At 33.7% G+C, this 26,688-nt stretch overlaps 1 long non-coding RNA gene across 1 annotated transcript; it reads right to left on the bottom strand.

Annotated features, from left to right (window-relative positions):
- Positions 1 to 693: 693 nt before the first annotated feature.
- LOC114253749 lies at positions 694 to 26,438 on the bottom strand. The gene is made up of 3 exons (XR_003626336.2): positions 26,350 to 26,438; positions 25,601 to 25,765; positions 694 to 1,069 (listed from the first exon to the last, which is right to left on the bottom strand). It is a non-coding gene; the product is annotated as an uncharacterized LOC114253749 (long non-coding RNA).
- Between the last annotated feature and the right edge of the window lie 250 nt (positions 26,439 to 26,688).

Below are 26,688 nucleotides of genomic sequence, written 5' to 3'. Positions count from 1 at the left end.
TAATAAATTCATCAAAATTTTTCTTTTCAAACTAATAGCGACTATAAAGAGTATAAAAAAATAAAGCTTAATAAGATATCAAAAACGGAAAAAAAGATTGAGGAACACTGGATTAAGGCCACGAACACTAGTGGCGCGGCTTTCCGTCTCTGCGTAATTCCCGGTGTCAAATCTAGTAACGAGCTTCGTGAGTGTAGACAGGCTTAATCCGTGCGGCTTACGCCGATAAAAATGGTACTACTGTTGGACGTACGTCGTTTCATTTTTACGACTTCGAGTGTCAAACCAATTTATAATACTTGAAAGAGATATGGACTTTTGCAGAATTTTGATGACAATCGGGATCAAATAGTCTTAATTTATGTGAAATGTATCAATTATGATTCGAAGATTTCATCTGTTGAATAAGTACAAATAAAAATAAAGTTTCAATTATTAATCATTAGTTAAACTGTGATAAAATTAATAATGTATAATCAGTTGCGATTTATAAGAAAAATTTAATATAGCTTTTGAATTTTTGAATCAATGAGTAATAGTCTTAAAATAACATTAAGAGAGTTGGAGATTCCCGATAACCTTGTTTCTAAATTTATCCATGAATGATATATCCTGAACGACTGTCTAGAAACCTAGACATATAAATGACTTCTTTATTTTAATCAACATCAATATTTTAAGTGCAAGTAGCTATTTTTTTTTTCATATTTAGCAAGAAAAGTAGAAATTTATCACACCAAATGTATGTAAGCTAAGCGAATATTTATTGCATTTTTATAATACAATTAACTGATCAATCTTTGCAAGAATTAATAAGATTTACCGATTTCCTGCGCTTTTCCAATTTATGAGGGGCTTTTAAGCTCGTAATCGCGGGGCAAATGAGTAGGAAATAAGAGACGCGTGTTTCCTTCAGTGACGACGGTGGCGGATGTACGTAATGAATTCCGAACGAAAGAAACTTAAGCCCGAAATTAACCCGAAGAATTTAATTACCACCCAGTGAAATTAAACTTTGCCTTTTGATGCATATTCATGGTGAAGCTGCCGCGGGCTTTCTTCACTGTTTCTGAAAAAAAAAGAAAGAACGAAACGTTGCAGGCTGAGAATAGTCAGGCCCGTCGTCTTGTTTCGTAACGAGCTGCATTGTGTCGTGATATAAAAGCCAAGTAATAATCTCGATTAAAAAATACGCGATAACTGCTTTAGGAGGATTTTTGCTGTCCCGAGTTATGTATAGTATATTTTTAAATATTGTAAAACATGTCAATTAATTCTAAAAGAAAAAGATTATTTAACTTAAAATAATTATTTTTAAATAAGGTTTAAAATAATTAGCCAGAAATCGACATGTGCCTTTACTTTGTAATATTTACTTTATGAGGATTCAAGGCCACATTATTTGTTCACCCACTTGTCCCTGTCGCACGAGCAAGCGCTCCTTTCTCGCGTTTTATTCATGAAATTCGCTCTGGAGAGATTTTGCGAGCCCGCATGAGGAAAAAAACGGCAGCGCATTATCGAGGTTTAAAAGCGTCATTCGTCAAGTCACACTAAGCGGATTTTGCCTTGCGTGTGCAGGAGAGCGGAGGAGGGGAGAATAAGAGAGAAAAAAAAGAAAGAGCAGTTATGTCCCCTGGTACAATTTACGCATTTATTTGACGATTTTTGCATGAGCCAAATATATTTCTAACATAACCGATTTTTTTTTTTTTTTTCAAAAAAGCGCCGAATTTGTATTTTACAAGATTTTCAAAAAAAAATTTATAAAAGAAACTAGATTTAAAGAAATGATAAAAATAGAATAAATCGGAAGAATTTCTTTCTTCTATTAATATTTAAAGAATGTAAGAGATATATCTTTCTCTTGAAATAAATGTATTAATCAAATTTTCAATCGCTGATTTTATGTATTAATAATGATTAAAAATATATCGCGATTAAAGTTACTTATAGCATTTTTTCCTGACTTATCCTTAATGTTTATCATTATTATGGTACGAAATGCATAATTTATGATTTACAATAGCCACAAGTAAAACTTGTCTAGTATGTTTAGTGAAACTTTATTAAAGTATAGGTAAAGCTAAATAGGTTTAATAATATGAATATATCTGTTTTTTAGAATAATTATAAAACGACGTAAAAATTATGTCAACGATTTTCAGTACAAGTCCCTTTAACTTATTTAAACGATTCGATATACGCGCGAGTAGATGCTTCATGAAATTTTTTTCCACAGGATGATTTCTGCGAAGCTCATTTGGAAAAGTCGAAGGGTCACAGAATCTGAGCCAATCTCTTCGTATAAGAGAGTAGTTGGATAATTTAAATAAAGATTCGGTTTATTCGAGAAATCGATTCACCATCCTCTGTCCTTATTTCGCCTTTACTCGCGAGAGAGAGAGAGAGAGAGAGAGAAAGAGAGAGAGAGAGAGAGAGAGCTAAGTTAAATTTTTATCTCATTACATCGTACGCGGCGTCGATTTCATTTCCAAGTTATATTTCTTCTCTTTTCATCGAACAGATGGGCCGTTGATTCCACAAAGTTTTCGCAGTGATTTAGATACTTATGCAAATTTATGAAAATTGATCAATATATTTTCTCAAAGTAATGCAATAAATAATTGTAAAAGTAATTTGACTCTTAAGTATTATTTCTCTTTTCTTATTATTAGAAAAAAATATTAATAACTTTACTAATTTTACAAAAAACAAAATAATCCTGTAATTTTGGTATTAAAATGGAATATCAAAACACTACACTATAACTTAAAATGTAAGTATACTTGAGCTTGAAAAGTCAATGAGCAAAAACTCGAACATGTTTTAGAACAGGATTCATTGGGGAGTCTTGTGTGTTGCTTTTTGTTTTTGTTTCTTTTTTTTCGCAAATATAGTATTATTATTTGCGACGGATTTATCGATAATGACAAAGTGTTTTTCAAATCATATTTTGAATTTATAATTACTTTTTTCTATAATTTTTTATTATTATCAATAACTTATTATTATGTTATTGCAATATATATTAGATCATTATAATATATGAAAGTTACATAAATATAAGAAGAGCACGAAATACGACTATTAATATCGAAGGGTTGCGAGAATAAATGGAATAAGTTCATAATTTATAAGTACCACTTTACATATAATTTCATTGCCTAAAGTAGGCCTTATAAATTATGCACTCAATCTATTTTTACCTTGAATTCCATAAAAGGTCTCTTCAAGTACATTGCCTCCTTAAAAACGGTAGAGACCTATATCAGCATTTCATTAATTCTACATGTTAATGGAAATTATTTGGATTAAGGTTTTGTATTATTTTGATATATAACTAATTTAAGATAAGAAAATAAACCAATAAAAGTCGAATTTATTATCAAAATTATAGTTTTATATATTAAACTAGCTATGCCCTGCCACGCGTTGCTGTGGCTCTCTATTCTTATGCTACGTTTTTTTCAAATTTTCTTTGCTTTCGTTGTTTAACTTTCAGAGCCTTACTGTTGCTCTTTTTATTTTATTTTTGAATAAGCATTTATCTATCTTTAATTAATTTAATATTCATTTATTCACGTATTTCTAACTTTTTTTTCTAAAAGCCGTCATGGATTTAGAAATCCATTCAAAAGACTGTTTTAAATAAGTTCCTTTTTTTCAATCAATAAAATAACAGCCATCTTTATTTTTCTTATTACTTTAATTTAAACACAATAGAAACATTCTTCGCTTCTCCCGGTCTCTCCTCGTCTCTCCCCGTCACTCCCGGTCTCTCCGCGTCTCTACTCGTCTCTCCCGGTCTCTCCCCGTCTCTCCCGGTCTCTCTCCGTTTCTTCCCGTCTCTCCCAGTTTCTCCTCGTCTCTCCCGGTCTCTCCCCGTCTCTCCCGGTCTCTCCCCATCTCAATGTGTCAAAATTTCAATAATATTAATGAAAAACTATTTTTTACACTTAAATTATGGCCATTATTTTTGAAACACCGATATATCCAAAATCAAACCCCATAAGAACACTCCCGTTTTCGAATGCAACATTGTGTCAAAATTTCAAATCCTGCCATTGATTCTAAATTGTCATATACACGCTAAAAGAAACATTCTCAAATTAAAGACCTGCATTTATGGAACGACCAGTAATAAATCTAATATTCATTTATTCACGTACTTCTAACTAAACAACACTCCCGGTTACGAATGCAACGTTGTGTCAAAATTTCAAAGCAATCGATGAAAAACTTACGGAGATCTTAGATGAGGAACAAACATTTACATTTTTATTTATATAGATTGTACTTATATTTTAAACTGTAAGTCTTATGCTAAATTAATCTGAGAAATGATACATGCTCTTTAACTCAAGAAAATACACGTTATAGAACATCTCAATTGTTTTTAAAATTTTTATAATGCCTTTACTTTGCCCGTTGGCTACTCATTACTCGTTAGCGTCACCTTTTTAAAGTCTCTTCCCGACCGTTTGCCGATTGCTATTGTCGAGAGGTTGTCGCGAGGAAACTCGGAACCGCCCTTATAATGTAAACGGACCGAGCGGATCCGCTTACCTTTCACGAGAATCGAATCGTTTCCACATCGCGGCGGACCATACCTCGCACCCTCGTCTTGTCCTTCATCCATCTCCGGATCCAGTCATTCATGTATGAGGGTAGTATTCTCCCCGCACCCTATCGCAATTTCATCTTTCCCACAAAATCTCGCGGAGACGGCGGAAACTCGAACTCGGAAACTCGTAACTCCGAAGAAGAGATCTAAAAGTGCCACTGACGATGAAGGAAAATATCCGGAATGATTTTGTACATCTATCCTTTTCTCAAAATTTTTTATTACTCACGCCGCTACTTTATTGAGAAAATTTTACTTATCATATGATGAAACTTTTAGGAAATAAATTTTAATAGAATTTACTGTAAATTAAATATTTAAAGCTAATTAGTGGCAATAATAAAATAAGGGAATTTTCTTTAAATTCTAATTTTTCTTGTAGAGTTATTTAAAATCAAACTAAAATAAATAGTATAATGATAATATATTAATTAGAAAAAAAATTGCCATTTTACTCATATTTCATAATTATAATATTTATGTAACTTTTATTACTTTTGTGGAATATAATTGTATCTTTCTATTTATTCAAATTTAGTGTTGCAAATGCAACAAGAAATAAAAGATAAAGTGTGTGATAAATGCAAGTGTGCAATGAAAATGCACGTATATCAATTTCAAAGCAAACCAAGATAATTTTAAAAGGAAACGAATAAATTTCAATAAATGAAGTTATAAACGCAAAACTCTACATGCAATTTCTTTATTTGCATGATAATAGTATGAAAATCGAGATAAACGCAACTTAACTTTCAGAAAATTGTTACTCCCACGCCAGTGCGACTCCTTCCTCGCGCAAGATAAATCGTCAGATTGATACGAGATAATCAGGTTAATTGCGAGCGGTGCAACTCGGACTCGGTCTATTCCGGCGATTAGGTAGTGTAGGAACTACGGAATTAACTACCCTCATTATATACGCTGTCGTAAGTTCCGCTTGACCCGCGAGAGATCGATGCTCGGCTTACGTGACGCAAAACAGATTGAAATTGGACGAGTCGCTTGCGGACTTGTCTTTCCTTACAATTTTTATTTCTCAAGAAACTCGTCGCGCTTCGACGAAAAGGTGGACTTGTCCCATTTTTGGAGCTGAATCAACGGGCAGTGAACAATGAAAAGAAAACTAGCGAAAGAACGCACGTGAATGAACACGAACTGTAAATGCGCCGAGTCGAGAACAAAGAGTCAAGTTTATTTTCTCGCGAATTTTTCCCGGATAAGAAAACTCGCACGAAATGTAACGGACACCGCCTTCGATCATCGCCGTTGTACCTAACTGGCTCTTCAACGATTTTCGTCTTTAGAGCATGTAATTCCGCGTCTACGCGAATCTCCGTAAATTCTTCGTTTAAGTTTTTGTTGGTTCAACAAAAAGATTGCTGAAATTTCTCTCATCAAAGATAAAAAAATCTCTTTTAATTAGGTTCTCTAAAATAAAATGCTTAAATGTATTTTCTATAATTATCTTCTCAAATGTTAAACTTAATAATTTTCAAAAATATTATACACACATAGCGCACGTTTATGGGAAAAGATGTTATGTCCAAAACCGACGGATTCGTAAGTGACAAGTTCGCGAGTTCGAGTCCATACATACGAATTTTTAAGTTCGTAATCTTCAGTGAAGAGATATAATAGATCACATTTGAGTATGTCACCAGCAGATCTTCAAGTGACCTCTACGTTTATTATAACGTGTGTGTGTGTGTAAAAAAATTAACTCGCTTTTGTAATATAGAATTGTAATAAAAAAATAAACAATATTAGATTTATATATACTTATATATGGTACGTTTAATTGTACAATAGTATATAAAATTAGAATCTACATATTTTTTTGTTAAAATTAGAAAAAGTGTAATTAGCAAATTAGTATTCTTTTCTTAAATATAATTTAGGAATAAGATTGGATTTTAGTTAAGATCAAAGAGATTAGCAAATGCGGTTTTTCAACGATCTTCAACGCTAATTCGACTGTTCCTTTAACTCGCTTTCCGATTAAATTGTCGAAGAAGGAAACGTGATCCGATCGAAGATTTTCTTTCTGCTAGCAGTGCTGGGAATGAAGAGTAGTGAGAAAAAGAGAAATAGAGAGAAAGAGATTCGCTACAGAAGAGTTAGCATGGAGCGGGCAGTCGGCCAACGAAGTAGCGAACGTCGGAAGTTCCGTTCCAGACGAAATTCCCATTCAAATCGGCCGAGTAACTCTCCCCCGTCCGCGACCCTGGCCTGACGCTCAACTACTACCCCTATTTAAATTTCACGCAGCAAGGACAGAAATCCGAGCTAAGAGCGCGGAATTCTTGCCCGACAAGACGCCGAAGAAATTTGAGGATGAAGAGACGAGAAGAAAAATGCGTGGAAGAGGAGAACGAGAGAAAGAGAGAGGGAGAGAGAGAGAGAGAGAAGAAGTGGGCAGAATGCCAACCTAACACCGAATCCTTCATCGATCGCTGCACACCTACACCATTCTTCAGAAGCTACCGCTCTCTCTATCTCTTTCTTGTCTCTTTCTTTTTCCACCCACTTTACCATTCTTCATCTCACTCTAACTTTGAGCATGTTGCTTGTCTTTTCCTCTCCTTGCCTATCCTTTTATTGTCTCGCTTTATCTTTCTACCTCTCAGTGTGTTAGTGTTCTCTTTTCCCTCTTTGTTCCGTTATCGCTTTTCCCCGTCTCACTCTTTTAATTCACACTAGTGTTGATCTTCTCGTTCTCTTCCTTTTACTATCCTTCACCGTTACCCAAGCTCATCCGTGTGCTCATGTGTTATCCTCTTCTCTGTGTTCGCCAACTGCATCCTTAGGCAACAGAGCTGAGGGCGGGCAACGTGCCAGCACACACTGATGTAATTAACACCCCAGCCTGACTCTGACTACCCGCACTTTTCGTCTCCATCCAACAGAGCCTACTCTTTCGGCTCTCGGAAAATGGGAAGGACTGCTAAGTAGATCTGAGTGTTTCCACTCTTCTCTCTCCCTTGTTCTCTTCATTCGCTACCGTTCTTCCTATTTTGCTCATTCTTCGCGATGTGATATTTCGCTATGTAACGAGTTACGCGGTGGGAATTATGTCTCGACGCAGAAAATACTAATTTCTTTCGCGGTAACTAACGAACAAGAGAAGAGAGAGAGAGAGAGAGAGAGAGAGAGAGAGACCCGCATGTGTATTAGTCCTTCTTTCTGCATGAATCATAATGTGCAACGGTTGCTATGACGTTGCAATTATGCGGTTGCAACTCCGAGGCGGGTTTTAATTATACATATAACGTGGTATCACGATGAAACTGTAATGTTATATCGCGAATTTTAACGCACCCAGCCATGCATGTCAGTTCTTTCTGTGCTTAATTTGTCCTCCGTTATTTATGAATTTGAGAACACATTGATGAATTAAACATCCAGAAAGGCATTGGTAGCACGAAAAAGAGAATTTACATTCAAATTTCGTCAGAAATACTATGTTATAATATACTAATTTAATATTAATCATGCTCTTGTGTCATATATTTATAAATGTACCAGATTATTTTATTATTAAAAATGATTGCTCCATTCATCTGGTTTATCTTTTTCGATTATCTCGTTTTTGTTATAAAATATTACACAACATATCCCATATATTCCTAAAACATCCGCAGCCATTTCAGACCTCTTTTTTAAATTTCTATTTTTTAATTTTTTTACAAAAATTAAAAAATTACGTTACTATAATATATCCATTTAATTACGGCTCAGCAGGCAGAAATTGCTTATGCTTTTCCAACTGTTTCCTCTCTGTGTTATGTACACGTAATATTCGCAGTATGATAAATCAAGGCAAAGATTGTATTTCACTGGTTGCCTCAAATAGAATTTTGAAGAATGCTCGTGCAATAAAATTCCTGCTTTCATACGGAAGATACGTTGTTGCTGTTGGATGGAATAATCAACGTACTGGCATGATTCCGTTTACTGCGCGCGTTTGCGGCTTCCGCGTCTGCGAATCGTCGGGAAGAAAGCTGGATATATTTACAGACTTGTCTTTTAAGACAGGAAAATATCGCAGAGAGCGAAGCGACGAAATGATATTTCTCTCTCTCTCTCTCTCTCTCTTTCTCTCTCTTTCTCTGATAAAAGTTGTAATGTAACTATTAAATTCCAAGTAGTAATATATTGTTTTGTACTAGTAACATTTTCTAAGTGTATATATATACACTATAGTTACTGAAAAGTATCGCTTATAGTTATAGTATACTTAACTGAGCAGTAGAGGTAATCGTATAGGTTTAATATAATTGAAAAACACAAAATTCACATTTTACTTACAATTAACATTGACATGGTATGTAATATTAAAAACAATTAAGATATAAATTGTATCAGAATACATAATATACAGTTATTTAATTAATTAAATAATTAAAAAATTGAAAATTTATCTGTTAAACACTTCGTCTATTAAAGAAGAGTTTTCTATAATTTTGAAAAAAATTTAATAGTTGAAAAAGATTTTTAAGAAAAAAAATATAATCGATTAAACTGCACTATGTTTTGCTGTTTAGATTTTTAGCAAAAACGTGGAACCAGATGGAGAAAGGATTGATGAGTAGCTCGAATAGAGTATTTCACCTGCTGTCTTCTCTCCGTCTCTATCTCTCTTTCGTTCAAACTGCACTCGTAACGTGCTAAACCAGTCGACCCATGCACCGAGTATCTATGAATCATGGGTAAAGTCGGATAGCTCTTCGTTTCAACGAGCGTGGGATGGACCGGTACATGTATGAGAGAGATTGAATTTGTAGTTCCGAAATTAGAAAATAGATCTTAGAGTCGGCTAAGGAAATCGTTTTGATTTACAAAAATGCATCATGATTCGAAAATTTACGTTTTATTATAAAAAAATCCTATATATGTAATAAAAATCGTTATATATGTATTATATAATTTAATTATAACCTCTGATTAGAAAATTAGTCGATCACATTGAATTAAATGAAAAATCGCACATATTTTTCTAAGTAGAATAATTATATATATTTTAGTAGAATTTATTATTTTTCTGTATAGCCTTAATAAATATTTAATTTATTTAAAATTTCGCAAAATACCATGTTTAAATAATACTTTTTAAAATTTGAAATAAGAATGCTTTATATTTCATTATTTATTTAAGTATTGTTCATTACCCTAATTACCGCTTATCTGCAAATTTATCTAATTCGAAACTGTGTAAACTTGATGATTAACTGTAATTACTGTATCGCGCATTCAACGTGAGCCATCATGTCGCGCGATTAATTCTAATATTATAATTACACTGTCGAGTTGATAAAGCGAAAAGCTTTTATGGTAATTGATGAAGTTATGGTAATTGATTATTATGGTCAACAATTAAATAGTAGTAAGAAAAATGCAAAACTTAATTAAAAATTATTTCACAAGTATCCTGTTAGTTTCTGTTTCAAAGTGATAATTGAGCTTTTATATGTCAAACAAATTCGAAATATTAATTATCGCAATAATACAATTTTCTTTTCATTTTTGATTCATATAATATTTTTTATCTATTTCAAACAATTAGAATCGTACATTACAAAATCAAGTAAAATTATTGCCAAAAAACTTACATTATTTCATTCCTTAAGACTGTATGATTAAGAAAATTAAAATGAACATACGATTTAGAATCAAGCGATCTGAAGATTAATACATCGAAGTTATCGTTTTGACATAAAAATGCCCTGGGTCGTTTTGTTCCGTAAAGAAGCACGTGTTCTCATTTGCGGAATGGTGGCACGCCAGCAGAAGCACTCGACAGCGTTAAGGGTGACGGCAATGTACGATTGGAAGTGCCACTCTGTGCCAGTCGCTCGTTTAATTCGACAAGTGAGATAGCTCGTAAAAGAATGACGCTACGTCAAAAAAGATAGAGCCATTGCAATTGTATCCAAGATTTTATTGAAATTTAGTGATAGTTTCATTTTGATTATAAGATTTTCACCTCTCTTTTCTGAATAATATCAATGTCTGAGCAATGTATCTAAAGAGAATTAATTTACTAAATAGAAGTCTAATTTTATCAAAAAATAATTTCAGAAATGTAACTTTTCTTTAATTGAGACGAGATACGATGTATTGCTGTACTTGTAGATACAAGTACGTATAAGCATATTATATAAGCACAAGCTAGAATAAAGCATTTTCTAAAATAAGAAGGTCTATATTTGAAATACGTAAAACGCTTTTTAAAATAAGTAATTCAATTTTTGTATTAATCAAACCAAAGAGAATTGAACTTATCGAAAAAGACATTGCAATCCGAAAAATTCTAACGGAGGATTCGTGTTGCGAGGTTAACTCGAAAGAACAGCCCGGGTCATTTAATCCGGGGATGAGACACAGAAAGAAACGGTCGGGCGAGTGTTTAATTCGGCAAGAAGCCATCGGTACGAACACGGTCGAGTAATTGTTAGAAGCGAGAATTGCCCCCACGACGATCCGTCTCATTCTTCTCTCGTATTAAACTCTCTGTCTTTGTCTTTGTCTCTCTCTCTTCCTTTTCTTTTCATTAATACTCTTAGAATTAATTATCACAATTAATGATCTGTGGCTGCTTCGATTCGTTTCTTGATTGTCCTCAAACTATATATTTTTTATACTATATATTTTTTTTTCAAACGTGTAGTTTCTAATTGCTTAGATAAGTATCAGACAAAAATATTGGTATCATTAATGTAATTTTAATCAATTTTAGTATGAAATGTATTACAAAATATGTGACAAATATCTCAATTGTATAATTTTCAGTTAGAAAAATATTTATTTATGAAAAAGATATAATGTAATTTTGTGCTATTATAAAATAAATTAAAGAATATGGTTTTGTGCTATTATGACTGTAATCATCAGTGACTATTCACTGTCTTTCAGTAATTCGAATTAAGAAGAGGTGCATTTTCATCTAGAATCAGTGTGCTCTTAAAACATGCATGTATCTCTGATTGTGGGTAATATAGTTATAAGTATAATAAATGAAATTGTACTATTTACTGTCATTCAGTGAATAGTGCTGATTACAATTTAAAGAGAAAATTTCGTAATCTAATAACGGAGATTACGAGTGGCCATTATATTTACAAGGATCACTTTTTCCCCTTATTATTTTATCATTAAAATATAATTAAGTCACGAGCTGTTTAATATTGGAGATTAAAATTTAAATTAAATATTAAAATTATTAAAATTATGTACGAAATATTTGGAATATATGAATAAAATATAAATTAATGATAATAAAGGATATATTATTTCTTCATATATCCTCTTTTCTTTCATTCAAAACAAATATAATACATATTAAATCTTATACAAGTGGAAATATGTTAGTTGAACTTCGATTAATTCTATATAGGATCAAGTTTCCGGGACAGGATATTGGTGAATGCACGTAGTTATCTATCGGGTTATCGTCGCGGATTAATATGTGCTCAGCGATGGTATCCTCGATCTTAAGGTTCCAGAGAGGGATAAGCGAAGTTAATACCTCAGGGATGCACGTGGTATATATCCTAAGATTTTATTCAAGAGGTTACTGGTCCCCGTTGTCTTCTGGCCGAGACGTCGCCGCAAACGAGCAACGACCAACCAGCCAGAACTCCTGCCGGGTTTACGAAGTCCCGCAACTACCGCCACTCATTCTACACGTATATATTCGACGAGAGTGAATAAACGATCATTATTCCAAAGATATTGCTGATAATGTATTATAATATTACACTGATTGAAAGAAAATAATACTTTTCGCAAAATAAAAAAAATATTAAAAATAAAATAAAATCTAAAAATCTAGAAAATAGAAACGAAGCAACAAAATTTAATAATGAGTTGTCATTATTAATTTTCTATAATTATTAAATAGAAATAGAAATTTTCGTTATTTTTGCTTTGTTATAAAAATTATAGTTTTAGTCGATACAACTTGATTATAATAAATAAATAGTTTCAATTAAAACATTCTTCAACGAGTACTTAATTTTCGAAGTTTCGCAAAGCGATTGCTAAGTTCCCGGATTCGTAAGTATATATTCTTAGATCAATAGCGTGGACTAAAGTAATGAAGAATTATTGAGATGAATAATTTTGTGGATCATGCACTGGAGAGCCGTCCACCCTTAAGGACCTTAATACCGCACGAAGTACGCGAGCTAAGATTTTATTCACGACCTTTTTGGTGACCTGGCGCAGCGACCGGCTCGGTCATCGCCAACGAGCAAGAATACGTGCCAGTAACCATGAGTCTTCCAATTCCCCGAGCAAACCGCCGTCGTCTCCGAGGGGTTGGTTCGGGTGGCATCAGGAACGGGCGCGAGACAGAGGTAGCGAGCAAGATAGTAGAAGCGCAACCGGGGGCCAGTAACCACTAAACTAGGCGTCTAATAGCTCCTCTCGTCCACCCACGAACAATAGCCCGTGGCGAACGCCATCAGCTCCCTACGAGTCCTCCAGGAATAATACCGTACTCTGCGGACAGTCGGTACACGTACCGCATCGCGCATAAATTCACTCAGCCCCGTTCACCAAAATGCAATTCGGTTTTCATACTAACTCTTAGATTACCGTGTTTTGATTTGCTGTATAAAATGTGTGTCCTTCTGGATTTCTCCGGCTATATTAATTTTAAAATATTAGAATAACTAATTCAAAAAGAGTGTTGTTCTTTCATTAGAACTTAAAAAATTTACACATATAAAGAAAAACAATTAAAAATATTAAAAAAAAAACAATGTAAATTGATTTTAAATAAGTAATTAAAAAAATTAAAATTATATGTTCCTAAATTATACTTTTTCTAAAAGCGCGTTTTTTTATTTTTAATAAAATCTCGCCTGTTGTATTAATTTGACGATCGGAATAAGAATAATTTCGATGAATTATCGTGATGGAAAGTCAACGTCTTGTGTGACGCATTCCGTATAGGGAAAAGATAACCATCCGTGATATTTTATCATGTGTCACGTAACGCTTTAAACGGTTTTCGAAATATCGCAGGACGTTTCCTGAATATATACGGCGTGCATGCGCAAGCACGGATGCACTATCTGCTCAATAGTTGGAATGCATTACACTTCTGTCGGAAGAATATTAAGCTTTCTTCGATTCTATAGATGCCATCAAAGGCAGAATATTTCATTTCAGTCTACCACGTTTACATATGATAAAATTTTATGCTAGTAGGTATTTTCAGAAAAAAATTAAATATTGTATTTACCTCCAGCGCATTGATTACATTAATTATACAATAAATACGGATTTATTAGTTTCGTTTCTAAATATTAAGAAGAATGTCAAGCATCTCGATCTCGATAGGAATGGCACGTAATCATATCAATTACGAAACTCAATTTTGCAACAAACACAGAACGTTTATTGCGACGTTCAGGGAGCCAGGTACTGCGATATGTGCTTATACAATAATTGTTTGTGTCAAATTAGGGATATGTCACCGAGAATAATAAGGAAATAATAGATGCTAAAGCATGGTATCAAAGTGCTACATTCACCACTAAATACGTCGCTAAATAGCGACACGAATATCAAGTATCGTCTCGATGTCGGCGACAATAAGGTATAATTATCCCAATTACCCGATGTCAATTTCCGTCGTAATTTGCAGAACACGTTCGTCTCGGCGTATTCAACGCTGTTACGATACGCTGTATTTCGCAAAAGATACAGTTCAATGTTGCAAACGAGAGACGCGAAACCTCGCGGATTTGTTGCTGCTAAACTGACGCGTGCTTTGTTAGGCATGTGTCTCGGGGTCTGCAGTAAATACTAACTAGCTAACTAACTTCGTCTTCATTCCCGCAACTTGACTCGCTCTTCCTCATCTCTACGTATTGTCGGCACACACGTATATTCTGTGGTTCTTTATTTTTTGTACTGATCAAGCGAATTCGCTGAAACCTCTCTCCGTGCCAAACTGCCGTACAAATATGTCATTAGAAATCAAGAAGTATTTTACCGATTCCGACGAAAACAAGACGCACGGAGAAACAAAAATTAACTGCAGTTGCAGCAGCAAGATTCTATATGTGGTAGTTAAATTTCACAGTTTTGGTAGCTAAAATTTTAGCTACTATTAATGAAATTTATCGATTTTAGCAAATCTCTTTTCTCCGTGCATAATCTGTATGTTTTGTATTCGTTGTAAATTTTTATTAACTAAGGTAATAACATAAAAGGACTTAAAATCTCGGTAACTGTTAATTTATGGTAAAAAAAAACCGTATTTAGAAACTAATGTTAAAATATTCACTGCAGGAAATTAACAGGTTTCAGCAAACAATAATCTTTCTTCATTAAATTTCTGCTAAACAAGGAAGTCAAGCTTAAACACCTTAAATACCCTGTGGCTGAAAGAAATATTCTGTAAGTCTGAGTTGTGTATGCTTTCTCGCAAGTACTAAACTTCGCTGGAAATATTGAAGAACGTTATTGCTTTACTCTGCACGTAAAAAGATTAAAAAGTTAAAATCCAGAGCTGGAAGAGTTAAGGTCGGTAAAAATGCAACGTATGAACGATTCTCTCTTTGTCTTTCCTTTCTTTTGCTTGCCTTCATATATCTGTACAACTCCCTGATGTTCCTAGTTCTTGTGTTGCTCGGAAGGTAAAATTCCGGAGCACGACACATTTCACGGTATGAAAAGCCTCACTTAAGTTTCGTCCGGAACTTTTTGTCGAGTCGGAGTTTAATTAAATTAAATTGCGCGTTCTGTCCTGAGAAACGGCTATGAGAAAACTAAGGGTGCACGTTCCTCTTTTTGAATTTACTCTCTGGTTTCGCGTAACCCAGCTGCCAGTGTCTCATCTCTGGTGTAGACAGTAGCCAAACAATCAGAGAATTACTTCTACTTAATTCGTTTTCCTAAATAAAGTGTTCCTTGTCATTTTCTAAGGAGTCGGCGGCACCTCGCTAATTTATCGCCCGTCGCGTAAAATTAGCCCGGAACGTTTAATTATCCCGAATGCACTAACTGCAGCACTTCGGTTTTTCCACCTCTTCTTGCCTGTTCCTTGGCGGGCATTTGCACCTCGTAGATTTAAATTCGATTTGCAACGTTTGCACGACGGAACCACTAGCAAGGTAAAACTGTTCGGGCGTCTTCGAAATTTCCTGCTCGACTAAATTATCTTTACAATAGGAAGGAAGAGTGAATTATAAAGAAAATCTTTTAAAATATCCGTACTATACTTCTGTACTTTCCAACTGTGTGTATGCAATTTTAATAGCATATTTCGCAAAAAAATTTAGTTCAATTATTAGTTGTCTTATTATTATGTTATTTGTTTAATAAATAATATTGTACATAAAATGTACATACGATTTCATACGTATAACATATGGAAATTCTGGAGTGGAAGTAGAATTATTCGTAGTGACTTTTTACGACTTTGTAATAATTATAAATTATATTAATCCAAATCTTCTTAGATATTACCTAAATTTTCCAGTTAACATTATCATTGTTTTCGATTTATTATAATTTAGATAAAACATTTGACTAAATCGACTCTTATACTTTTGTTCCACTTTTTCACTCTTTATTTAGACAGCTGTCTGATTGCTGTGCTTGCGTTATTAATTTATAGCTAGATGGATGGTAACTTTCCTCTCTCTGTTCGGTTAAAATTTTTGTTGCAATCAACTGATCCGATATATCGATATATGATAACTTTTTTCTGATTGTTCGACGCCAATACTTTAAATCGTTATTAGTGAGTGTCTCATGCACTTTTATTCCGACTAATTAAAATTTTTTCTACAGAAATGGTTTTATTGTAAAAAAATAATTACATTACCAATTAATTTGATATTCTTCTCAGCTGTAATAAGTTGAGAAAATAAAAATCAAAATATAAAATTATATTTAATAAATAATCTTGTGTTTTACTACCATTTTAGTAAAAATAAAAAAAGGAAAGTAACAAAGCGTTAGAACATTGATTTTGATTGTCTAAAAAACAATTGCTAACCAATTATTTTCCCGAACGTGTAATATGCACACACATATACACATGCTCAATAAATAATTAATAAATTATAAGGTCATGGTAATATGCGATGAGCAAATACAATATAGAAGATTATTAAATGTGTACATATTAATATACTATCGATTAATATAATTGACAGTTAAGTAATTTAAAATTATTTAAATATAGGAAAATGAAAATTATTACAATATATAGCAATAGTAAACATCAGTAATAATTAAACTTATCGTAGATATGTCATATAGAATGTATGTACATACATCTCGATATTCAGTATTTTTCTCTAATAGAAACGTGAAAAGCGTATTGTAATATTAATGTCTGACTTTTCCAATATCAAGGATACAAAAAAATTCTTCAATAAACATATACACTACAGTGTACAGTATACACTGGTCAAAAGTATATCACTCTTAGGTTTTCTGAATAATTTTCATTTAAGTATATCAAATGGATTCAACATTTTACAATAAATATTTTGTCAAATTTCTTAACACATCATATACAAAATGTGTCTAATACTAGATATTTATTGTAAGATGTTGAGTCCATTTAATTTAATTAAATAACAGTTATGCTCAATAGACCTAAAGGTGATATACTTCTGGCCGGTATTATACATTGTATATTGTATTACGCCGTAGCAATTCCATTTTTTCAGAAATATTTGTATCGAGATTTTATCGACAGTATTTAACGTAAAATCATTTTTTTTCTTACAGATTTTTATTTTACACGAACTAAAGATAAAACTAAGTAATAAAATCAAAATCTCCAACAAAATATTTCTGAGAGATGAATAAATGTATGTGTATCAAATTACTTTGATTACGTTATATTAATATTAATAAATTGACATTAAAAAAATAAAAGTTAAAAGTCTATATTTTTGTATCATCAAAAAGTAATAATAAAAGAAATATTTTAGTTGTCTTTTTAATATGCATGAATCATTGTGGGGAAGATGGTTAACCACCCTAGCTGACTGAGCTTTTAAGGAAAAAAAGCAAGACAAGTAGGAAAAGGGTTGAAGAGGCAAGTGGCCGGAGGGTTACTCGCTTAGGAATTGAGACATGTTACAACGGCGCGCGGAAGCGTGGAAATGAAAGTATTACCAGCAGGAAGCAATTAGGAGAAGATAGTAGGTGCCTAGGGATTAATTCTGAAAAAGCCCTGAGAACAAGCCGGTAAAATGAGGACGGGAAAAAATGGTAGACGGTAGTTTGGATGGAAAAATGAGGAAAATAGTTGCACGTAGTCAGAACCGTTGTTGAGATAGTAGAAAGGCCATTCTTTTAATAGAGCGCGTGAACTGCAACATTGGGAATTGAAATTAAGGTTTCTAGTTACAAATTGAGCAGTAAAAATAATAAAATATTGGTTTTCATGTATACGTGTGTGCAGTAAAAGTTAAAATATAATAAAGTACACACACATATGAAAAAAGAATATTAAATTAAAATGAATGAAGTGTAACAAAGTATAAGGTAATCTGTAATAAATTATTTAGTTAAATCATACAATATTTTTTTGCGATAATTTTTAATTATAATATTTTTCAGATTATTCATAATTTTAGAATTTTTTATATTAATGATGTATAAATATCAGAATATATTATAATAATTAATAATAAATTTTTTAGATTAGACATTAGATCCTACTCTTATTACGTATCAATAGGTAATCGGAGAAAGAGTAACAAGAAAAGAGAATATTGCCGGAAGTGTTGCGAGGTTGATTTCTAACAGTGGAAAATCAGAGTAGATCAGAGAAGTCATCTCGACAACAATAAAAGAGAGCTTCAGTGAATTTCCGCGCATCTCAAGAGGGCTTAATCCTGTCGGGAGGGCTAAGATGTTAGCGCCTGTAAGTCCGCTTCAGGATTTTATCCCGTTGGAACGTGGCCAAAACTTTCCTTTGCTTGCCTGCCCCTGACGACAACGATCGTTACAACCTGGGCAAAGTCCTCGTAGGAAACTAGCGACATTTGCCCGTTTTAAAGCCACTGACATTTGTTTTTGGGTCAAGAGAGAAAGAGAGAGCTTGAAGGTTTTCTTCTTCTTTTAAAGTGCATTTCGTCTTGCATTCTTAATTACAATCTCTCCTTGATGCCTGCCCGCTGTCGTGTTACTGCGGAATATATGTGATATTAAAGTAAAACAAGAATGGTGTAAGTAACATTTTAAAAATCTTGTTAACTTGACAATTTTTCATTTCCGAACTAAAAAACTTCTATAATTTGTTTAAAATATTGAAATTTACACTTTTGTACTTACTAATTCTGTAGAGTCTATTAATTCTATATCTATTAATTTTCTTATTTTTCAAAGAATAAAAAACGACAGTTTAAAAATAAATGTTTGCCTAAATTATACAACTGTTTTCCAAAGTTTTCAAACTAATTGTAAGTAAATCGTAAAAACACAGATATATAATGTAATCTTCTTTTATTCTTTAATTTATATTAAAGTATACTTCTTCTCTTTTATTTTTAAAACAATACGTTATTATGTATTATATATATGTAGTATAGATTATAGACTATGACAATATTTTAAATATAAAATTAAGATAATGTACATATTCTTTTAGAACGCATCAGTACTCATTCCATTCTTTTACTATTTTAAATGTCACTCAACTGTACCATTTCTACAAAAGTGACAAGCTGTTCAATTAAATTATTTTAATTTTTTTATTTTGTTACAGGACACTCTCCTTCTCTCAATTTTCCTTTGTTTTCAAAGTTGAAAATAAAATTTGTCACGGAAGAAGACAATTCAGTCTCGTCGGTTTCTAGGACACGCACGGAAACTGTGACAAGCTGAATGTAACTCTAAAAGAAAGGTTTAAAGCATGTTTGCGAGCAGAGAGATTGAAGTCGAGGAGTACTGCTTGAAGAAGAGACAAACGATAAATACTTCCCTCAAAGTTTTGTTTCAGCGTACGGTTCATTCACTCGTGAAACTTTGTCGACACACCTTGTATTCACTGTGAGTTATTGCGCCTCATGAGTTTATTTAGAGGTCTTGTGAAGAAACATCAATGATTATCTGCCCTCTTCGTTCGTGCAATGTCGGATTTTTCAAGTTTAACGATTTGATAGATATGTACTCTTAATGAGTTTTGTTTAAAAAAATAAATATTTTACATATTTATTATTTTCATTATAACGGTTATAATGCAAAGACATAAATATAAACATTTTATTGTTAGGCTAATTTACTGTGTCTGCGAAAAATATTGCATACGAAAGATAAATGATAATGATCTCAATCGAAAATCCGGCACGTTCGTAAATCATTGCTTCTCTCCATCACTCCCTATCTCTCTTTTTTTCTCCCCCCTCGTATTCTCTCTCTCTCTCTCTCTCACTTGCAACCTCATTGCCCCTTTATCTCGTGCCCTTCAACCCACTCGATACCAAAGAAACCCATCAGCGATTCAACCCTCGTGCAATCTAATATACGCGAGTCGGATGCCGAACAATTAATCTAGGAGAAACATGACAGACCCTCGCCGAGGATCTTTCGGATCCAAGCACGAAGATGATGGTAACTAAAGGTCATGGATGTTTCATAGGGGTGATAGAAGCAAAAATATTTGAAGGAGTAATCAGTTTGTAAAAAAAATTGATTACACGCGACATTTTGTTGTAGATATTTCTAAAGGCATTCATTCTAATAAAATAAAAGTAATCTAATTGTAACAAGAAATAATAATTAAGCAATAAAAAACTAATTAAGTTTAAATAACATATATTTAAATGTCGTCTTTATAATTTTTTAATATTAATTTTTTACGTATATACAACAGAGGGATTCGTTTTTCTTGTATCACTAATTTTCAGTGTACGCTGGTATTTATATACTTGCTTTTCTTGTGTTTAGCAGATAAAATATCGATGAAGGTAGGGAGCAAAGTTTCAAATTTCTCGCGGCATTAATTATATCAGACGCACTTCGGGAAAAATATAACGTGGAAAAAATCGCGGAACGTAGTGCCGAGACGAAAATGAAAATGAGGCGGAACTTAATCAACCGAGCGAGTTCGTTATTCTCGAGGACGGGGAGCGCCAGTAGCATGATGGAAAAATGTGCAAGAGAGCATATTTCTGAGGTCATTCCACTTTCGTCATGGTAAAAAAAAAAAAAAAAAAAAAAAAAAGAGTAGAGCGCCCGTGAGAAATGCTCCAAGATGTTGAAAAAATTTGAACCTAGCTACTGAAAAAAGTGGGAGGATCTTTGTTAATGGTCGAGAGGTAAAGAACTTCTCTTGACATACACTCTCTCTTTTTCTCTTTCTTTCCTTGGGGACTAATTATGTTAATAGCATTCGCTATGGATCCTATTGCAGGAACGAAAATGGAAGAAGTCCTGGAGAATTTTATCCACCACACACACAGAAGGGCCGGCAGCAGGACAGCGCTTGTAAAAGAAGCTTACAAAAGATATGAGATAACGGCATAACGAATGTTGGTAGAATACCGAGAGCAAAAAGCGCGTCTGAGAGAAAAAACTGGGAAATAGAAAAGAATATTAAACAAATAGGAGAGAAGCTTATCAGATTACAACGTCTTAATACCGAGAACGTGCAATTTTGTCAAAGGTTCTTTTTGTTCGGCCGATTTTGATCTTTAATTTCAGGACAATTAGTTCGAGAAGAAAAAGGAACTGATCCGATGCTGACAAAAAACGTAACAAACGAGATAAAGACGAAAGGAAAAGGATTACTCAAACTTTTTGTATTATCTCTTTGTTGAAACAAAGATACAAATCAACATAAATCCTAATAGAAATTGCGTTTTTCAAAATATTTCCTTGAATTTATTTTTAAAAACTCGAAATATCTCACAAACCAAATGCAAAAAATTATTAATATTAAATTATAATAAATTGTGAAAAACTTTGATAAATTGACATATCACATGAGATATAACGCTGTTTAAGAATCTATTTTTAATATTCAATAATTGCGCGTATAATTTTTTTAATCTTCAAGCTTAATGCGTTATATTTTACTTATTAAAAATATTTATTTATTATAATGTTATTGTCATGTAAGCTTTTCTATCTTAAATCTTGTTCTCTCGAATCGAGATCCTATCTAAAGAGAATAAAATAGGAAATCCGTCATAGCAAAACTCGGAAGTAAATAGCCGGCTCTGTGGCACATCTTGGAGTCAAAAATTAATTATCTGCCGAGGACAAATGGAGGGTCGCGAGAGTCCTTCCTCGGTGGATTGCAGCTGGAAAAATGTGACGTAAAAAAAAAGAGATCAGAGACAAAGAGAAAGAGAGAAAGGAAGAAGTAAAAGACTGTAGATGCCACGGATATTTTCCTTCCTAGCCGTGGATAAAAATAATTTTAAGCTCGGCAGAAGCAGAGCGCGGCCATGAGGAGGTGATTCCCGAGGGACAACGATGGCCAGGGGCGCATCAGGCAGGCAAGACCGGCAAAAAATCTCATTCCCCCCTTTTTTCAGGGATTTAAGCGCTCTTGCCACCGTTGCCGAGCGCAGCTGCGCTTTTCTCAAGCCGGCGGACGCCTCGATCTTTCTTCTCGCCCGTCCGACTATTTTAACTGGAACCCTGAGCGAATTTCCTTGCCAGCGACCGGCCTCACAACGCGGACTCATCTGTTTTTGTTTGTTCTCGCGGCATGGATGTATATACCACAGAAAGTGGATGTTGCACTTGGTCTAAAAAGTATGGCTATCTTTAGTAGAATGCAGGGATTCGTGGTTTTTCGAGATGTTATTATTGTTGTTTGCGTTAAAGTAATATATAAGATTTTAAAGATAAAATTGTTACGGTATATTAATATAATATAAGTGCTTAATGTTCAAATGTGTTTAAAATTTGTGAATATATGCAATGAATAATCAATTAGAAGAATTAGTTCACTAAAACTCGTAATGTATAGAATTTTAACGATAAATCATAAATATTTACATTTTCTTAGAGCTCGATATAATGCAAGAATTATTAAATAGCTATTAAGTTAATGCGTGTATATTTATAGATTATTCATGGAAAAGTTTCTAAGATAATGTTTAGAATTCGTAAATTTTTATTTCTTTAATATAAAATAATATTTTTTACTTAAAACGTATATTTTTCGTGACTTTCACTAAAGAGAATTATAAATAAACTTTGGATTAATTCCTTATGTTAATATAAATTTTCTATTAGTTATAAATATTCCTTTATAGAGATTTTTTAAATCATTGTTTCTTTTCCCGCAATCGCGCTTTTGAGAAATTTATTATTGAATTCTTCTTGAGGACAATCGCGATCGAGAGTATGAATAAGAAGTTCGGAATCCGCTCATATGTTCGTGATCGTATTTTTCCTTTTGTTCCGAAGATTCGATCGGAGCACTAAAACTTTCAATGGAAGATACGCGGTTGGCCGCAATAGATGCCGGTACGCGTCCAAACGAATTTTCTGTCGTTTTACTCGTTTAAGTTTACTGTATCGGGTAAATCTAAGTCTTTGAGAAAAATCTTGTAAAGAATCTTGTTCCTTTTTACTGACCGCCAATCATTCTGAAGAAGCTTGTTTGTAAATTTAATCTGTAAATTTTATGCAAAATTAACCTTCCTCAGTTTAAACTTATAAATTCAAAATTATGTTTGTAACCAGTTTACAATTTTGCAAAAGAGAATATTGTCGAGAATAAATATTAATGGCCACATTTTCCATGACCAAAAAAAGTATATTAGTAATAAAACATTTATATTACAATAATATAAATTTAATTAATAATAAATTAATAAAATTAAAATATAACAAATAAATACACAAATAAATAATTTTTAAAGTGTTTAAATAATTATAATGAATTATAATAATTAATAATTTTAAAAATAAATGTTCCTAAAACAATTATAAAATTTTATATATATCCTCATTTTATTATTTTTATTTTATAGATTATAGAATATAGATTACGATTTCCCATAAATTATAATAATTTCACGACTATTTATCTCCTTAACATAAGATGTCGGTCCAGTACTCGACAGAAACTACTTGCTTCTACGATGGCAGGGAAAGTATTCACGACGGTAGTTTCAAAGTTACGTGGTTGTGAGCGCGTAAAGAAGGGAGATATCGTCTCGACTTTCCTTCGTCGCGATTTCGTAATCGAGTTTCTTAGCAGGCTGACAAAGAAAGTGGAAAGTTACGGTTGCGAATCGTAACTTTTGCGTATCGAAACGTTCGTAACGGCCTGATACGCGGCTTGACGAACCATTCCGCTACTTAACGCCGTCGAACCAACTTTTTCGAAGAGAACGACGAAGGGGATAAAATAGAGGGTGGGTACGTCAGGAAATCGTGACAGAAATGAAAGAGGAGAAAGAGAGAAAGGAGAGAAAGAGAAAGAGAGAGAGAGAGAGAGGAAGAAGAGGAAGAGAAACAGAGAGAAGAAAAAGAAGAGAAGACAAGGTGAGAAACTAACGAAGGTATGAACAAGATGAAACGAAGGGAAGTTTTCCCTTCACCACTATATCGTGCGGACAGAAGCTCGAGCCGCTAAAAGCTCCCAGAGCTACCTGCGCGCGAAAGCACACGGTCAATTAAGTTAGTATACAATTTTCCGGTTGTCAACGTTTTATTTCTTCGATGAACGAATTTATCTCTTTGTCTTTGGAGGCTACTAAAAGAAATTTAGTTTAGAGCACTCGAGAGCAAAAAAAATTCGCTATTATTTGGATATTCATTTTACGTAAATGTTATATTGTTAATTCCTGTCATTTTAATCTCACAATGTATAATCTTATATGATAATATTTTTAGGATTAGTTTTAACCATACTTCTAATCTTTTTCTAATATTTTTAAATTATATATTTTAATATGTGAAATTATAAATAGCATTCCATGATGAATTCCAATATTCGTATAAATTGTCTAAAATAGATTTTAATCAAATCATTAAGTAAATACTTTTAAATAAGTGATTAAAAAGAGTAATTAAATGATATAAAAAATTTAAGAATTGCTTTAGTCAAAAATATTTTGATAAAAATTTTTGAAGAAAAAGCGTTAAAACTGCAGAAGGTCTTGTACAATAAGTTCGCCACGGTTTACACGATATATGGGACACACTGTATAATAATGCGTTTTCCGACACAGGAGGAAAATGAGCGTTGAAATTCAGTTTGCATGCTGTGTAATTAGCGGCAATTTTGCAAAAGTTGCCGCTACCTACTCCCGCGTCTCTGTAGATTAAAAGATAAAACACAAAGGTAATAAACATACATAAACGGCCGTCCACGCGTAATCCGCTGTCGTTCAACAGTTCGGTGAACACTATTCACAAAAGCAGATTAAACAACAGCCTCGAGCTACACTCTGAAGCAAAATGAAACAAAACGCTTGCGGAATACGCCGGCTCAAAATAGGCGGACCAAATAATTATTGCAGTGTAAACATTTTCTGCCGTTCCGTTTAGACTAAAAAACGCAATAAAGAAAAAGCGTCAACATTTATTCCTTTCAAATGTATATCTACTTTTTTCCCCATATTTACGACTACTTTTAATTAAGCTTTTTAATTTCGTTTCTTTTTTTAAACAGATTTCCGCGTGTAAGTCGATGTTTATGGAAGACGACAATGCATCAAATATCACTCTTCGTGCTGAATAAACGAACAATTTCGCAAAATTTATAATAAATAAATTTACTCTCCTTTGACCGCGTTCTCTCTTTTTTTAAGTACGTGAGAGGAATTCGAAATTTATTGCGGCGAACAATTACCGCGGAAATCGAGATTAATTCCGATTTATTAGTAATTTACGAGAGCGCGGGACTTTTGTTAAAAATCGCATTTATTATAACGCGATGACGCCAGATTGTCCCGCGTGCGAATATATAATAAATGAACACTCTCGTGCAAATATCATGAATGAAAATTTACTCACCGACAACCAACAACTGATTGGGCCGGCAGCGCCCGTTATCGTCCCGTTGCTCCTGCATCCTGCATCCTGATCCCGCATTCCGCATTCCTGGCTTCCGGCCGATACTATGCTCCTCCAGGCGGCCGGAACTCACACACGCCACACGCAGAGCCGATCGGAAACACTCTGTTAATTACGATACGCACGTCAATTAACGATCATCACTTTGTTACGCGTACGTAAACACATCTCGATTAAGGACGTTCCTGCTGTACGATAGCTAAAGGCTATCGAGATTTTAGAACCGCAGATTTCCTATGTCTATTCCTTTTTTTTCCTAACCTAACCTAACCAACAAAAATTTTTGATCGTACGTACAATAGCTGAATCTTGGTCCTGAAACCAGCTGCGTAACAAAACAGTGAAAAATTGACTTGCAAAACGATTTGGGCATCGTAAATCATATTTCGCTGCAGTTTTAGGTGTGTAACTTTTAAACAAATAGATAAAAACATCATCGTTCATCGAATTTCGTATTCGATCACTCGCCTGACTCGCGACGTGTAACAATGTTTACGTAATAAAGTAACGTACGCTCGTTCCTACTTCCGCCTTCGGTGGCGTGATCGCGCGGACCAATCAACGCGGGGCTCGATTTGTTTGTGGAAAATTTTCGAACTTAGGTCGTTAAAAGTTTGAAAAACAAAACGGCCGTCAGCTGAGAGCGCAATTTTCGTTCGGAAATCACAGGGGGGAATTTTCTCACTTACTTCAATTAACGCCGCTTTTGTCCGATAAATCCTCTTGCACGTCTCCAATCCCCTCGATCTGCGTGGCGACGTGACGACGTTGTCCCGACGCGAGCATTCGAGCATCGTGAATTCGATGGACGCCAGCTCGACGAGGAGTCACTTTCGATCGCGATCGCCGGTGTTAATTAAAGGCACATCGAATGCACCTGTTCGGCCACTCGCCGCGAAATTCACTTTTTGCTGAGTACGCGACAGTCAACCGCGCAACAAATACGAAACGATCGCGACACAAGTGACACACGTACGTACATACCTACACAGTCGGCAGTGATGCCAATTTCATAATCACAAAGCCGC

This window comes from Monomorium pharaonis, chromosome 5 (genome assembly GCF_013373865.1).
Source record: "Monomorium pharaonis isolate MP-MQ-018 chromosome 5, ASM1337386v2, whole genome shotgun sequence".
Taxonomy (NCBI): domain Eukaryota; kingdom Metazoa; phylum Arthropoda; class Insecta; order Hymenoptera; family Formicidae; genus Monomorium; species Monomorium pharaonis.
The sequence above is the reverse complement of the archived record's forward strand: the minus strand, read 5'-3'. Positions and strand labels throughout refer to the sequence as shown.